General features: G+C 38.8%; 1 protein-coding gene across 1 annotated transcript in view; it reads left to right on the top strand.

Annotated features, from left to right (window-relative positions):
• The first annotated feature begins 770 nt into the window (after positions 1 to 770).
• The window catches only part of rgs18 (regulator of G protein signaling 18), a 62,171-nt gene continuing 44,347 nt past the window's right edge, over positions 771 to 18,594 (top strand). Inside the window, exon 1 of the mRNA XM_077520923.1 lies at positions 771 to 780. The gene's annotated coding sequence lies outside the window, so the exon portion shown is untranslated. The remainder of the gene's footprint in view (positions 781 to 18,594) is intronic.

Genomic DNA, 18,594 nt, shown 5'->3' with positions numbered 1-18,594 from the left:
CCCTGACATCGTAGTGTGGTCCACCGAGGCAAAAGTGGTTCACCTCATCGAGCTGACTGTACCAGCAGAGGGAGGGATCGAGGCTGCATTTGAGCACAAGAAGGCCAAGTACTCGGAGCTGGCTGCTGAGTGCCGGGAAGTAGGCTGGAAGACCACCATCTACCCAGTAGAAGTTGGCTGCCGAGGCTATGTGGGGCTGTCTGCCACACGCCTCTTGAGGGATGCAGGAGTGACTGGAGGGAAGCTCCGAAAGGCAATAAAAGACCTGGCAGAGGAGGCAGAGAAAGGCAGCTTTTGGCTCTGGCTGAGGAGGAAAGACAGGAGCTGGGGAAAGAGCTAACCCCGACATCAGCTGCAGGGGGTGACAGGGAGACGTCCCTGTCACTGCTCCGCCACCAGGAGACGTTCCAGGATTAAAGGGGCGAAACGTCAATGACTGGTGGTTCCTGGCTGACGACCCTGCAGCTGACCCATGGGCACCGGAGGAGGTGCGACAGGCAGCAATGCCAAGCAGGAAATAACACCAACCTGTATATTAACCGTGACTTTAATGTGTTCCGTTTTCGTTCAAATTTGCGACCAACACGAGAGTAGCAGCTATCAAGACCACACCGGTGTCAAAAATTATCCATACAATAAATCTTACCTTTCTACAAAAACTGCTTTCTTTCCGCCCACTTTGAGGTCTCCACATGTCAACCACCATTTAAGCTGTTCCAAAGTGTGTCGATTGAATCGTGTTGAAATTTCACGCCTGGGACGTCGTTCTCTTCCAAAAAGGTGTGTACTCGTGTCCTACTGTGTTATTTTGTCCGACTCATGCATATTAATGAGGAAAATGTGACATCATTCGAAATCAACCCTATTAAATGGGGGCGTATATAAACAGCAGATCGGAATGGATCACATCACTTGTAAACAGGTGGCCATGGATCCTCATTTGGAATGATTACAATCAGAAGTCTGTGTGACTTGTCCATATGGCCTCAACACAATATACTGTATACATGTTAGATGTGACACATTTGTTTGTAATGTACTAGTTATTTGTTGTACTGTAAGCATACAGTCCACATTAGCCTTCACCTGCTCCCCATGGATTATTTGTGCACCAGCCAGCCATTTAACAGTATGAGAACTTGTACTTTTGAACTCACCGGGTGCTGCCATTGCTCGGAGCTGAAGCGGACAGGCAAAGTAGTGACACATCATCTGATAATGGCGGCAATTCAGCACTACGAGCGCTGTTAATGGATTTATAATCTATGCTTTTGTGTCGGCCCGTGTCATTAAGGGCTGAGCGAGCGGCGTGATCATGTTTTAGAACTATAAAGTCATTTTAGAGCAGCGTAGATCAAGAATGGGGGGTGGCATACAGTTTGCGCCTGACGTACATTTTGATTCCATAAGAGGTGTGATGTTGGCGGCGGAAGCCCTGAGAGCTTTTTGTGCTTCCACTCTCACCTCTTCATCTTGTTCCCATTCCTAATAGGGTCATTGGAGGTCCATTAGAGGTTATTAAATTCCTTTCACCTTAAGAACAAGGTGACATGTTTTTGAGGCCAGGGATTCATATCGGGGCAACAGAGTCACACACTTGCACCATCCAAAGTATTTGATCCAATAAAACACTATTCTTATTTATTTTTTTATTTTTTTTACTACCACCATAAGATAAGGGAGGTTGTGTATTGAGGAACGGAGTTGTCTTTTGGGTTTTCTTCTTAAAAGGGTCTTTTTTAATGAGCACAGATAAAAGGCAAAGGCAAAGAAAGAGAAGATGAGCTTTTTTTGGGGTTGCAGTATCGTGTACAGAGGCAGTCTAGAGAGACTTGCAGACGTTTTATCCAGCAGAGACCGACGTTAGTTGTTGTGTAGCAAATTTAAATCAAGGTTACAAGCAAAGTGATCTGAGTCATCTCAGTTCTATACTTTGGTGATACCGTATTGACCAAGGTTAGCGTTGCAAGATTTATTTTTGCACTCGTAAGAAGTCATGCTATTCTTTGCTACAGTGACATAAATGTAGAATTTGAATAAATGATGAGAGACAGTTTGTAATGGTGGAAAAAAAACGAGACCACCATTGTTGTATGGAAATACTTGGCCCAGAAATCTGAGCTCTTGTTGTCTTTCAGTACGTCGACTGCACGATTTGAGCTCTTTTGAGTGAGTCGGAATAAAGGACGGCAAAAGAATGAAACTTTTCTTCTTTCAAAGTGGAAATTATTAATCCACATTGGCAGATGAAAAAATAATGAACAGAAGGAAAGCCGCGTGACTTAGTTTGAATTCTTGCGTCATAATTAGTGGTCCAGGTACTGTTCCAATTTGAAGAACAGCTGAAATGATGTATTCAAGGCCCGCCCATTATAACAAACAAACAAAAACAACAATGTGGTGAACTTCAGCCTGACTGCTGTCCTAGAATTCTTTGCATAATGTCTCAGTCTAAAGGATCTTTCAGTCAAGTTTCATCACCGAGTCTGGAAGTAAACTTTTAGCAATCAGGTGACCTGAGATTTTCGTCGGCCATATGTAGTAGGGTAACCAATATGTTGATTTAAAAAAAAAAGAGGACACTCGATATACTTACCTTTACTCAGAGATGCCATACATTTGAACTATTTTAACATATGCCTCCTCTGCATTGGTAGAAAACAAAACAAAACAAAAATACTCTGTTGACGTCCTACTTGACAAAAGAATAAATAATGACATAATGTTCTAAGTCCAAACTTTTTTGCCCTAACCTGCCGCAATCAACTTTTTATATATATATTTTTTGAGGTGGGGAGGGGGATCGAACCCGCACCGTGACCACATCTCTGCTTTGGGAGCACAATGTGCTGAAAGTAAGCTAAAATTCTGGGTTGCCAATAGCTACAGTGAATGCTCAGGAAGTGAAGCATGTAAAAAGCTGGCTTTTTTTCTAAAAAAAAAAAAAAAATGCTTTTAATATCTAACAATCATCATATGCACACACCCAAAACACCTTTTTTTTTTTTAAACAATCACTTGGGAGCATGTTCTACTCCATCTTCCATTTGTTGCACAAAGTGTCAGTCAAATTCAACACATGCTGATTGGTTTCCTGAAAAACAATGCAAACCAGACATTTTCATGAATTTATCAAGACCTCCCTAGACGCCTGGACAAGATGCAAAAAAAAAAAAAAAAAAGACATGTCCAGACAAAAGAGGACTTTTGGTCACCCTGATTTGTAGGGCATAAATTGGAACTTCAGAAATTTTACCTAACATAAATTTGTTTTACTTTCATTACTTTGTCTATTTGTATTCAATTTCATGGATGCTCTATTATAGAAAGCAATCATACCAAGTGGACTGGTGTATTTTCAGACCAAAAAAAAAATCAGATCACAATATATCATGACGTAAAGTGTTGTACAGTGTTCCCTCATTTATTGCGGGTGTTACGTTCCAAAAACGACCCGTGACAATGGAAATTAGCGTTATTATTATTATTTTTTAAATATACCATTTTATATACAGTGTTCCCTCGTTTTCTGCTGGGGTTAGGTTCCAAAAAATACCCGCAATAAATGAAATCCGCGAAGTAGTTAGCTTTATGTTTTACAACTCTTCTAAATGTTCCCGACCGCACAATTTATACACTTTTCTCATTGAGGCATTTACATGTTCTCACATTCCTCTCGTTCAAACATTGACAATGTTCAAACCTTCATACATTTTATAAAATGGGTATATTACTGGGCGGCACGGTGGTCTAGTGGTTAGCACGTCCGCCTCCCAGTTCTGAGGACTCCGGTTCGAGTCCAGGCTCCGGCCTTCCTGGGTGGAGTTTGCATGTTCTCCCCGTGCCTGCGTGGGTCTTCTCCGTGTACTCCGGTCTCCTCCCTCTCTGTGTGCCCTGCGATTGGCTGGCAACCAGTCCAGGGTGTCCCCCGCCTACTGCCCAGAGCCAGCTGAGATAGGCGCCAGCAACCCCCGCGACCCTTGTGAGGAATAAGCGGTCAAGAAAATGGATGGATGGATGGTATATTACTGTAAAAAAATATGCAACATTGCACTTAAAAAAAAATCCGCGACACAGCGAGACCGCGAAAAGTGAACCGCGTTATAGCGAGGGAAGACTGTATGTATGTATGTATATATATATATATATATGTTTTTTTGTTGTTGTTTATTATATATGTTTTTTTGTTTTGGTATGATTTTTACTTTATTATATATGCTTTTTCATTCTTCATTACATTACATCATTACTTTTTTTTCATTTACATTCATTTACATTAAAAGTATATATTATTAATTCACTTATTACAGTATACAGCACAGTATATATTTTTTTCATGTATAATTTTTTTTCGTTTTGGTAAGATTTTTAGTTTTATTATAATTGCTTTTTCATTCATCATTTATGTTTTTTTGGTTTTTTTTTTACAGTCATTTTTTTCCATTAAAATTATGTTGTTGTTGTTGTTTTTTAAATTGACTTGTTAATACAGCAGAGTATATATTTTATATCTCCGGAATGAAATGTTGTGGAGGGACGGATGAACACTGTTGGAAAGTTCTCGTTGAGACGAATCCGCGGATGCCCGTATGTTCCCGGTCGGACGTAGGGTTTGTAAATAAACAAACCAGAATGCATGTTTAAAACAAAAAAAAGCACACTGTAAAAAATCCGCGAAACATCGAGGCCGCGAAAGATGAACCCGCGATAATGAGGGAACACATTATTTATAAAGCATACCCATTGGAATGACCAAAACATTCAAGCAAGGTTCTTTATATCAAAATACATTTTTCCACATTGTTTTGGGAGAGCTGATGTACTTTTTGCTGCATAGTCTTTGCGTATCTAAAAGGTAATTTAGTGTGAAAATAACATTGTATAGAACCAGAAGAACATAACCTTCACCGTCAGCTCCAATGTTTATAGTCTTTTGCTTTAATGAATATGTTCATTTTCTACATCCATCTATATCATAGCAATAAAAGTTTTTTTATTTTTTTTTCTGATCGAGTGGGAGCCATCGCAAGTTTCTTCTGCTTCTTTGAAGATCTATTTTGCGCCCAAATATAGTCTCTTGCCTGATAAAAGGATGATTTTTCCATGTGTTCTGAACCAATTTAATTGGACGATCCTTGAAAGCAAAGCTGTCTTCCATGTCCACTACCTGACGTTGATGCAGTAGAAGTGCAAATGACCGATGTCAGGTGATTTCTGCGTGGAATTTTCTGCCGGCTTAGATTCCCCTCATCCCCCTGAATTGCAAATGCTTCCCTATTCCTTAGTTTCAAGGCTTTCTGATGCTAACGTGACAACATGATCGGCCCTTTTTTTTTTTTTTACAGCAAAAGTGACTGACGTGCAAATGTTCCCCTGTCCTCAGTCGATGACCCATCATCATTAAATTAGAGCGGAGAGAGGAGATGTTGGTGGCGGTCAGTGAAACCCAGGCCGTATTTAGGGCACTTTAGCTTGATGTGCTGTTGAAACAAAAATGTCAGCACAGATCATCGTTACGCCTTCCCACCCAAGCATCTGAAAATTCTGAGTGTCGATTTCATTTACACGACTTGCCACATTTTAGCATAAGCGACAGGCAGTTGCATCATTTAAGTTCAGCTCAAAGCGTTCATCACTTGCTGCCAAGGTGATGGCGCCACAGAGTATGACAGTGACACAAGAGCGTAAAATGAAATGGGATTGTATTAGCAGATGGGATGAGGCTTCAATGATAGGCATGAGTGGCTCGAGCCGTCATTATTTTCCTAGCCCACATTTGCCCGTGCGCTGACAGTTGGAGCAGTTATTTGAATCTGTGCAATCTCAGCTCAAGGCGCCCATCAGTCTGCACAATGTTATCTAGTCGCGATATTGTGTTCCAGCATGAGGCTTTCACGATCCTCCCAGTGGAAATCCTTTCTAGGACGCGCACTCTTCCCGAGATCAAAAAGACTCCAGCAACCACTTGGCCCTATAGCAAGCGCAGCAAAAACTTTTCATTCAACTCTTCCACTTCGAGGAGAAAAGAATGAAACAAACCGGGCCTGATTCGACAATCGGCTTTTAACGTTTTGGAAAATTAGGTCTGTTTTATATTTTGAGAGTATTTGAAAAAGTCCTTAACTTATAGAACATGTGGCCGATAGAAGATAAGAACTTAACTGGGACAAACTTTTTTTTCCCCGGTTTTATTTGTATTATATGCTTTCATGCTTTTTAAAATTAGGTTTTAGTTATTATATTTTAGTTGCTGCAAGGCTTTGGATCACCTCCTGACTGTAATGATATCATAAAAACACTGCTCATTATGACTGAGAATGCAATATATGATACACAAGAACTAACATTAAAATATTAACTTACACCACTTAAAATATTTAATACATATTTAATATTAATATTCATACCAGCAATTACTCCCGATAACGTAAATACGTTTTTTTTTATGTTGTAAGTGTCCCAAAGACGTATTTATACGTTTTTTTTGTTTGTTTTTTTTTATGCTAGAGCATACAGAAGGCTTTGATGCACCTTCTCAACTGCAAAGAACGGTTGCAGAAATGGTAGTTATTACACAAACGGCCAGCAGGTGGCAGCAGAGCAAAGGAGATCAACCAGGGCCATCTAGAAAAAAAAGCTAAATTACTTCCAATTTTAAATAATTTGTGAAAACTGATGAAACTTAGCTTTCTTCTAATGCTAATTGCTGCAAAACGGAAACAGATAGAAACATACTTTTTTTTTTTCCTGATGAAATAAGAGACTCTTTCTTTTTATAGGTTCCATGCTTTTATAGCAATAGAACACAATATTCTGTGAGCCTTGCAAAATCAGTCAAAATCCAATAAAACAGCCGGGAGCCGGGACTGCTTCTGTGAAAATGGCTGGGAGTGAATGAGTTAAAATTTTTAATTGTAATTCATCGCATAACTTCAATAGATTAATCACACATTTTATATCTCTTCTAAATATAAAATAAAATGTACAATATGTTTTTCTAAATTTTCATACTCTTGTTAACATAAAAGTGGAAAAATGTTAAACTAATTGAAATATGGCTACATCTTTAAGTCATTGATACAGCAATTTCATAATAACTCAAAATTGACATTAAAAAGCTGTACTCTACTGTAAAGAAAAACAAGTGTGATATTGATTTGTGTTGAGGCAATTTTTCTGCCACTAGATGGCATAATTGCATTTGTAAGACAGCTCAGAGCATTGTTTTCATATTGAGAGCTATCTAAACTTTAACGTGAAATAACGTGTGAAATTCTGCACATTTTTAAAATTGTAAAATACAACTTGACCCCAGTCTCCACAAATATATGCATTATCAAATTTATTACTGCTAAATTTTGATGTGGACATGTCTGCTGTGTTATGACTGGAATTCCCCCAGCCTTGAATGGCTGTAACGGTGTTATTTTTGCTATTGGCTACCATCTAAAAAGGGTTACATGACAACCCCATTGCCCCAAACCAATACCACAACCCACTGTTATCCCTCACAGTGGGTGCTATTATTGATAATAATTTGTTCAATGCATTGATTTCTATCATGATTCTGAGGAATTGTCTCACGCTGCTGTCACATTTATAAATGAAATGTGATGTTGTGCACAACACATGCCCACATAGCTCAGAATCTGGCTGCCTGCGCCTCAGTTAAACCCACCAAAAATTGCGTTACACCACCTGCGTCATCACTTAGACCTGGTTTTAGTGAGTCTAAAAATCCAGTCTACTTTTTGTCACCAAATTACGAGATGCACCTATCGAATCGTAGTGCAGTCCACCAAAATCCCAAACTAAACTTGTCCCAGCATGAAAATTTAGATGAGCTATACCAAGTGCACTGTCTACGAAAGTAGGGTCCTCCACTTCCAAATATGTTCATAGAAAAATTGAATTGTCTCCAGTATTTGTGTGTGTGGAACAGTGTGATGCTCAATGTCACATGACATGACGTCACTTCCCCATTGTTGTTCAGACAGCATTCGAATGGTGGGCCAAATAGACAAAAAAAAAAAAAAAAAAAGGCTCAGTACGAGACTCATACACGAAAAGCAGGAAGCACTACAGGTCGCAGGAGTAAATACTCAAGTTGAAGATAAAGAAAACACTCCTCCAACCATGGAAAAATACAAGCTCAGACTACAATGAAACAATGAAAAGATGGTGGTGGTGTCTCTGTTAGGTGTTTTTAAAAGAAGGCATGCTGTTTGCTTTGGGCCAAAAATAAAAGGCATTTTTCAACAAGAAAAAAAAAATATCAAAGCCTGCCTGTAGCCACAAGCTGCCCACCAGCAGAGTTTCTTTCTGCGTGCAGCCAATTTTGAGGTACACACCTTGGGACTTGTTTGCAGGAAGAATTTCACCATAATAGCTATTACTGAAAGATGTCATCATTTGTCGTCACTAACCATATGTTTGTGTTGAGAAGAGAAATGTGAACTTACAATACAACACTGATTTATGTCCCGACTAATAATAATAATAATAATAATAATAATAATAATAATCTGCGATTGGCTGGCAACCAGTTCAGGGTGTACCCCGCCTACTGCCCGAAGCCAGTTTGGATAGGCTCCAGCAACCCTGCGACACTTGTGAGGAGCAAGCGGTTAAAGAGATACTTCACTTATTTAGCCCATTATAGCAATAAAAAGTTAATATTTTGTCTATAATTAATTTGATACTTTCATTTTTCACATACAATTAACCTGTTTTCTAGGTTTGGTCATGTGACATTCACAAGCTGAGCTGTGATTGGTTACCTGAGCCCTTGTGATGTCATTTTCAGTCGACAGCAAGTTGCAAAATGTGTTTTTAAAGGTACTAATTGGACATGAAAAATAATGAGAATATCAGGTTTATTATAGGCAAACTATTAATGTTTGACTACCAAAAATGGCTGAATAAGTAAAGTATCTCTTGAAGAAAATGGATGGATTGTAATAATAATAATAATAATAATAATAATAATAATAATAAACACAGATGAAAACTTTAAAATAAGCTTTTTATGTATGTATTTATTTATTTAGTCATTAACAGCACATATTATTATTATTATTATTATTATTATTACTATTATAATTATTATTATTATAAATCTAGATAAAAACTTTAAAATAAGCTTTTTATATATGTATTTATTTATTTATTTATGTATCTATTAACAGCACATATTATTATTATTATTATTATTATTATTATTATTATTATTATTATTATCCTGGTTGGCATATCTGTCTCACAGTCTGGGATTGAAATCTAAATCTAAGTCGGAATATGGGTTTTCTTCTTCCTACATTCCAATAGCACAAATATTCCGACTCAAGATTATCCATAATTGTGAATGCGTGTGTAAATTGTTTGTGTAATTGTGCCCTGCAATCAACTTATGACCAGTCCAGACTTGGCATAGGCTCCAGTTACCAACAATTGCACTGAGGGCAAGAGGTATTGGAAAAAGAATGCAAGATAACGTTTACTGACCCTCTAAAGCAGTGCTTCTTAATTATTTTTTCTTTAAAGGGGATGTCTGCCCAAAACCATTTTTTGACAATATTATGTTCTATGCAGCCCCACTCGTCTAAATATAGCATTCTGCTTAATATTGCGTTAGTGGAATATGAGTTAAGCAGCAAAATCCAGCCGTTTTTATCAATATTGCTCAGGTCTCAGGTAACAACCGATCACAGCCCAGCTTCAGAAAACAGGTGAGCTCTGACCAACAAATCTATGTAAGAAATTTAAATAACTTGTGTCTGTGCTTCATTGTGCTTAAAAGAAGGAAAAGTGAAACCCACAAAGGAATGACTAATACGTTATAAATCAAAGGGGATTTTGATGATTCAAACTCAAATACATTTAAACAGACATTTAACATTTAATTTCATACTTTCTTCAAAAGTTAAGTAAATTTTTGGTTTCCACTCATTTTTTTAAATTTGGGATTTCAGTCGGAAAACAGATAAGACATTAAAAATTCAATTCGCTTGACAAGCTAGCCTCAGGAAAAAAAAAATACATTTTAATTAGTCTTAGTTGAAATAATCTTGCAAACTTTACTAATTGATAGACGTTGTCAGCTCGCTCTCACTCTCTGTTAGCTAGTGATAAGGGTGCATTTGAAGAAAAGCAAAACATCTTCAGGTGGCAAACATCTGACTGATGTGACGTTTGAAATAATAATTCACTATGCCCTCTATTTTATTTGTTAGTAGCAATTTTATGACGGAGGAGTCTCTGGAATAATATAATTAATATTAGCGGGCTTTTTTTGCCTGCTAATTATAGCAGGAATGTGTGAAAGCAAGTGTGTCCTCGATCATACCCGGCGCTAATCCCCCTGAATATTGGGAAGGAGGTACCGCCACAGGTCTCTTATGGTCTCCCATGAATACAAAATTGATTTTTTTGAAAAGGGAATGAATGAATTACCTATCTTATTTCTTGTTTTTTGTGATAGTGCTTTCCCCCCCATTGAGAGCTAATCATTACACCCCTCAAGTCCTCCCTCCACATAGACAATGGAACAAAAAGCAAATAAAAAAGCTGGCTAGTGATACTTAAGTCATTAATTCATAAGAAAATGCTGAGGTGGTTCGCTCTTGCTGGCTCAGTTAAAGCTGGTAAACCATCCAGAGAGTTGGCATTTTACTCTTTTTTTTTTTTTTAACTGTGTCCCAAGGTCACACACGCACACACAAATGTTCGAAATGCAGGTTAATGCTCCATTTCTCTCACTACTGGGAAGATGTTTGATGGAAGCTCCAATGAAAAAACAAACAATGTTTGAATGTATAATTCATCACAAGCCACAAATGTGTCCCAAAAAAATACCAATTGGGTGGTAGGATCTGAGTACACTTTCGCTTTCTGTCTTTCTTTTTTTTGAAATACTGCTCTCTATAACATTGACGTCTTATGCCAATCTTTTTCACTGCCAGATGTGAAGAGGTTTTAACTTTGGAGCACTAAATTGGTTTTGCTCTCTTAGCGTGCGGATAGGATGGTTAAAAATAAGGAAATTACTAGTGTGTCTCCCACTGCACTGTCAAGGTGTCAAGGTAACAGGCCCACCGAATCCGATCTTGCAGTCTGTGGAATCTAGCGGGAATTTAAATTGGACCTGTGAGTGTGTAGTATATGAAAATAATGTGTAGAGATGATTTCTCCAGTGATGATTAAACTTGACTAAAAGTCCGGAAATGGGCTGAGAGATATAGTAGGAAATAGGACACAGAAACTGTAGTCTTTCGTGATCTGTGTTTGTGGACTTTCGCTTTATTTTCCAGTAGGAGTGGGAACCTCACGATATGATACAATAATGATTATCTCACGATATGACGATACCGCGATTATCGATTATATTGGTCAGGTAATAAGTGTTATGGATGAAGGTGTGTGGATGTGGTGGATGGACCCAAAGGCGGCGAAACCAGGCAGGGAGAAAGGCAGGAAGAAGAATAACTTTAGTGACTGAACTGAAGGTGGACTGACTTGGCAGGACGTGGACAGACCTGGCATGACATGGAGACTCGAGCAGACGTGGAGAACGTGGAGACTCGAGCAGAACGTGGAGTCCCGAGCAGAAATGGAGACCGGAGCGGACGTGGAGAACTTGACCGGATGTAGAGAAAGTTGACAAGACATTGATAAACTTGACTAGATGTAGACACTAGCAACCCAGCTTAGCACACCAACTGGACAAGAGAAGACAAGACAATACAATGCTCCCACGACGCGTGAACAAACTAAATACACCACTAACGAGACACTAAGAAGACACACCTGGGAAACACAGCAGGCAGAGGGGCACTAATTAGGTCAACACACACTGGGAATATGAATGACACACAGGTGGACCTACTCAGACATAACGAGACAAGGGAAACACACAAGAACACCAGACAAAAATAACACACTCACCAAAACAAAACCCAACCTAAACAAAACTGAAACATAATAAGTCCACGATAACCTACGCTAAAACTAATCAAGACATAAACTGATGAAGACTTCCGTAAATCCCCAACTTGGTGACAGAAAGTAGACTACACTTTAGAAGGCAGGTCTAAATTGTGGCGCAGGTGGTGTAACGAGATTTTGGTCGATTTCATCCAGACGGATTCTGCTCTCCGCTGATATGTGTGGTGGATGTCATCATATTTCATTTATAAATATGACAGCAGTGTGCATTGAACCTCGGAATTATTGTAGGCTTAAATTCAGTGAATGCATAATAATAATAATAATAATAATAATAATAATAATAATAATAATAATAATAATAATATATACTGCTAAAAAAATTAAAGGAACAAAGTGTCCCCTTAATTGTTTTGAGCAGTGTATATGCCGTGTATATAATATGTACTGCTAAAAATCATTGGATCATTGTTGATTTCATTATTGTGTGTAGTTGTTACCCATGTTAACCAAGTCATGTTACTGTTAGTTTGTTGCATTGAAACTTGTTTTTTGGGGGGGGGGGTTTGTTTGTTTGTTTGTTTGTTTGTTTTACTTTGCTAATTTAGTATGTTTTGGTTGTTGTTTTTTTAAGTTTGTTTTTATGATGAAATACTTTCTTTTGAACACTGGTCCATCACAATGCCAGAGAAATTGGCGCTCTTCAACATCCCTACGACGTGAACACCATTATATTAGATGCACATTTTAAAAGGTCTATCGCACAAAGTTTTCACATCCATTCTAGTACAATAAAATTTCACATTTTGATGTATTAAGTTTGAACCCTGAAGCAGCTAAGAATACAGAGGGCGTTACTGATGAGCCATCAACCATTGGTTGTGCACTCTGAGTGTTACTATATCAAAAAACTGATTGATTTTGAAGTTTTATTTTCTTGTGACCTTGTAATTCACACCTTTCTCTGATAGGTTGTTTCCCCCTAGGCACAGGAGTTTCTTTAATATTAAATTAGGAGCACAAGATGGGGCCAGAAAAGGCGGATTTTATTTTTTTCACAGACCATATTTATCCATGTACTCTTGTAAAACCGTATGATTCAAAAATATGACATTTTATATTACTGCAGGCTGTGAGCGTATTTTTTGGTGAGCCAAAGAAAAAAGATTTCTCACATCCATTGTATTTTTTGCTCTCCATACAGTATGTTCCTAAAAACACATTTGCACCGATCTCTACTCTAAGGATAAAAGAGAGTGCCTTCACAGAATGCATTTGAATGTGATACATCTGTAATCATGCTGGCTATTCATGTTAAATTGAGCATTGTGAACACTGTGCATATGGTACTGTACTTTTTGCAAACATAAGATTATGTGGGAGACAGAATTGCCTGTGAGCACATCAATATTTATAGTGGCTACTCGCCATTACCACTTCAGTGTGTGCTCATCTTTGTTTGGTTTGCAGGTGCCTCCAAGCAAGCGTATGTCATGATTTTATCCAAACAAACTGTACTGTAATAGCTTCAAAATCATAACATGTTTTTGTTGAGTGTTGACTTCAGGGCAAATGGACTTGGCTTGAAATATTGAAACGGACACTTCAGATAAGATGGAGAGGCCTCCTTAAATATGGTCAAACGGCCCAAAAGAAAAAATATTCAAGAACTATTATGTGGCGCAAGAACTAGTATCATTGGTGGTGTAATTTGACCACACAATACTTTTACTTGAGTAGATATGTGAAGAAGAAAGGCTACTCTTACTCCACTATATTGGGCTACACTAGAGTCAATACATACATTAGATTTACTTTTTATTTTGCCAGAGATGCCACCCCTGGCCTCATATATAACATGTTTTGCTTTCCGCATCGTGCGGAATAGCAGCTACATAATGCGGTGTCTTCTGTGTCTGCCAAAACAAACCGAGATTTCGGCATACAAAAACTTCCGACGAACCTGAGGATTGCGGTAAGTTTTACTACATTCCCTTTTTTCTGTAAATCCCAGACTTCAAAAGAACCTTTTCAGATGGACTCTTTTGTGAACATTTTGTTAACTGGTGCCATAAACAGACCACTATTCATGTTCTATGGAGGCATGGATTTTCATTAGCCGCTATGTTTCATAATTTATGAAAAGGTAAAGATACTTTTGATAACAGATAAAACAATTGACTCCGTTTAATGTCAGGGCCTGGTTTGAAAACACATCAGCATTTAGCTGTTTTATTCAATGTAGCAATGATGGCATATAGGCATAAAAGCTTCAGGTTAAAAAGTACACTTTCGAATTGTTCTGCAGGATGGGTATTTACGGAAATTTAGGAAATCAATCCCAATATTTTCAGTGTACACTCAGATTTAATTAATATATTACTCATCACAAATGCTACGCTAATATAGTCTCTTGGCATGTAAACAAGCTGCTATATTTAGTTGTTTTATACAGTAATTCAGCTTGTTGAAGTGAAAACAGTGAAAAACAGATTTGAAGACTTGAGTTTGTTGTTGCGTAATGTTATTTTGTACACATAAATAAATGAATAAAAATGTAAATAAATTACTTCTTTTTTATTTTATGATTTGAAGGTGCCAGAATTTGTACATAATTTTAAGTTTTTGTCTGTCTGATTTACATCCATCCATCCATCCATCCATCCATCCATCCATCCATCCATTTTCTGAACCGCTTGCTCCTCAAAAGGGTCGTGGGCTGATTTACTGTTATGTTCTGCGGTTGGATCCCAAAAGCGCAGACACAAATAAGATTTTAACTATTTATTCACATCGAGAGGCGTGGAACAAACTTGAGTAGACGAGAAACAACAAGAGTTGCACAGAGAAACAGTTGTAATAATCCGACAAAACACACCCTCTCATAACGGGCTTATATAGACAGTGAATGGATCTGATTGGCTGTGGCTAGACATGTGGGTAACCCTGATAGGTCGCTGAAACAGGACTGACATGGGTTTCTCTGATTCACTGCTGACCACCACGCAGGTAAAACTGATTGGCTTCTGACCATATAAAGAGATTAACGATTCTTGACATCACATACGGTAGTTACATGCCAATTGCATCTTGCGTCAGTTCAAATAAAGTCAAATAAAACATTAGACATTTGCCACAAACAAAACACAAACAAATCACAGTCATGACATTTACATTGTTTTTAAAAAATAAAGCAGACTTTATGTTCAAGCACTTAGTAAGTGCTGAGTTTTATTTTCAGCGAATACTTTTTTACTTGTACTTGAGTGATTTCTTTTATGCCTCCTTTTACTTTTACTTGAGTAATATCATTTTCAAGTAATGCTACTCTTACTTGATTACAATTTTTGGCGACTCTACCCACCTCTGGCGATTACTATATCAGCCAGCGGCATATGCTGATTGATACTTATCGCCAGTGGCGCGGTGACTGGCCGGAAAATGAACCAGCCGTTCGGGAAACTACCACAATTCCCAATGGCCAGTCTGCATCTGGACCCCAAGCCACCCCAGTGATTGATGGTCAAGGGAAGTCCCTGCAACCAACCTCCACTGGTAGATTCCAGGATGTTCAAGATAACACTTGCATTCGTGTGCTTCATCCCAGGATTGTGACAGCTCGATCAGGCCCCCTGTTTTGTGTTCTGGGACCAGAGGAGTATGTCTGGTCAGAGACAATCTCTGGAAACTTTAGTTGCCTTGAGGTCAGCTCTCTAATATTCCAGTCCTGTTGCACCAAGGATCCCTGCGGATCTCTCCTTGTTGTCTGCCTTCTCCCCAGGCCCGTGAAAGTCAATGAAGCGGGGCCCTTTGTCTTGGACCTTTGTTCTTTTCTGCTTTTATCTCACCTAGAAACTGATTACGACGCCACCTGCTCAAACTTGTTGGACAGGACAGCTGTGTATCCAGGTTTGCTGGATTAAATGTTTGCCTGCGCTCCTCCATATTCCAGATGTTCTTCCATCTTCCATCACAGTGTGCATGGAGCCTATTTCAGCTGGCTATGGGCAGTAGGCGGGGGGACACCCTGGACTGGTTGCCAGCCAATCGCAGGACACACACGAACAAGATGAACAACCATCCACGAACACAAGCACACCTAGGGACAATTCGGAGCCCCCAATTAACCTGCCATGCATGTCTTTGGAATGTGGGAGGAGACCGGAGTACCCGGAGAAGACCCACGCAGGCACGGGGAGAACATGCAAACTCCACCCAGGAAGGCTGGAGTCGAACCCGAGTCCTCCGTACTGGTAGGCGGACGTGCTAACTAGTGTTGTTCCGATACCGATACTGGTATCGGCAGAGGTGCCGATACTGCATTAAAACAGTGGTATCGGTATCGGTGAGTACTCACAAATAACATGCCGATACCATTAATTCCAACGCTAATATAGGATTTTGGATGCAGCATCTTGTGTCTTGCTCGTGCACAACATTCACTGATATGTGACATGGTCACTGCAAGCTGATCTAAGATGTCCTATTGGCCCTTGAATGCTCTGAACCAATGGCAGGACAGCTTTTTCATGTTGAGGAAAAAAAAAAAACGGAGGTATCGGTATGGTATCGTATCGCCCGATACTGCTGGGTATTGGTATCGGGGGCCAAAAAACGGTATCGGAACAACACTAGTGCTAAGCAGCCATACAACGTGCTATACGTATATATAATGTAAAATTTTGCGGGTGCTATTGTTCACTTTGGGGGTGCTTCAGCAAAAATTGGCTAAATACACGTCATGTCGTACGGCTTCACTCCTATATTATCATATTGAGCATTGTATATAATGGAAAGTGGGGGGAAAAGCAATGGCAGGGGAAAAACCACACCAAAATTGTACTATTGCTTATTTTTCACATTGACAACTAATTTCAATAGCTTAGTTTTGATGCAAGAATTGTACTATGATGAAAAGACAGCTACAATATTAAGAAAATGTTCTGTTTGATGAAATGATAAAATGATGTGAAAACCGGTTAGCCTTTCTCTCAAACGCACACGTGGACATGCTCATTACTCATGTGGAATGTTTCCATGCAATCAACACAATTTGTGTTGTCTGTACTTTACTGGATTTCTGTGGAACAGTGTAAACAAGCCATGTTTAGTTTGATGTTCTAAAACTGCTTTATCCACATTCCTCGTAATCAGCAAAGATCAGCCTACACTTTGATGGCAGGTTATTCTAATGATCTTCAAAATCATCACAGCCCACTTCTTGATCTCATTAACTTGGCGCTTTATTCATTAAAAAGCCTTTAATGAGACTCCAATGTATTGTGAACTGGAGCACAAGCTATTAGAAGAAGGAAAAACAGGCAACTGTATAGACATTATGTAAACATTGTGAGCCATTCGGTTATGAGATGTTAGAGGTCCCAACATTTAACATTTAAAGTGCTTCTATTATAAATAGAACACTTTGTCATCCATTCCAGTCTCATTAAACGAAAATAACACGACGGTCAATGTGTATTTCTTAAAAGCAGGTTTGCCTTCACGTTCTTTCTGATTTCATTTCCCATTTTGAACACAGTCCGGCATTGCAGAATAAATGTATGAAATGGAATAATTTATTTCAGAGTTTTCCGTAGTTGAACAGCACCAAAAAATGAAAATAAAACACAGATATTGGATATTAATCCCCCATCTGTCGTCTGCTTCCAGACATTAGGATTTGTCAGATAATAGGACGCTGATAATTGGAGCAATATGTCTCACACACCGTCCGCCAAATAATTCACTCTAATTAGACTTGCCTGATACCAATAGCGAGCGGGAGAACTGCACTCGCAGAGATTGTGCTGGGCTGTTGGAGATGAGCAACAAAGAGAAATAGAAACGGAATCCTCGGTGATGATTTGTGAAAGATTCAAACCCTCACATTATTACAGAGAGCGAGCACAAGACGAGGGAGCAGGTGGAACTGTGGAGATGTTTCATGATGTAGCATAAAATAGACTTAATGAAAATATGAGCGTGAACCCAAAGTAATTAGAGTTACAAAAGCACGCAGTTGGAGAACTATGACTCACTTCCTCCGAATGATCCCGTAACACAGGGGAGCTTTCGAAACAGCAAAAAGATTCAGCAGTTCACATATTGATTTCAAATTGATGCATTGCTGCTTTGGGATAGTAACGTCCATCCATTATTTTTGTGTACCATTATAACAGTAACTCTGAGTAAATTCACACCCAGTACTACGAGTTAGATTATATGCTTCATAAACTGCTTGGATTTTAATCTTATTTTCTGTCTTGCCAGGAATCGTAATATTTGGCAGCAGGATGACATACTGCACAAGTACTCAGCAAGAAACTGAAATATCCTTTAAGTTAAACTAATGTCAGATACTGCTCATCAGGCCTTCTTGCCTGTAGCCATCTTTGATACTTGAACTTCCTGCAAATGTATCTTTTGGTTTTTTTCCCCTCTGGCTTGCAGCTGAGAGCAGAAGCACAGAAGAACACGATCAATATTAGTGTGATTGTTAATGCATGAGGGCGTTATGCAACATTATGCGCCATTGTTGGATGAAAGTGCACAATGTCCGGAAGAGGAAATAACTCGCTGGGGATAATGATCATAATCTGCTCAATCACTTGATTCCTACAATGATTCAGAGGGATTGTCCCATGTGTTGTC

Source organism: Festucalex cinctus, chromosome 1 (genome assembly GCF_051991245.1).
Source record: "Festucalex cinctus isolate MCC-2025b chromosome 1, RoL_Fcin_1.0, whole genome shotgun sequence".
Taxonomy (NCBI): domain Eukaryota; kingdom Metazoa; phylum Chordata; class Actinopteri; order Syngnathiformes; family Syngnathidae; genus Festucalex; species Festucalex cinctus.
This window is presented reverse-complemented; position numbering and strand designations above follow the sequence as displayed.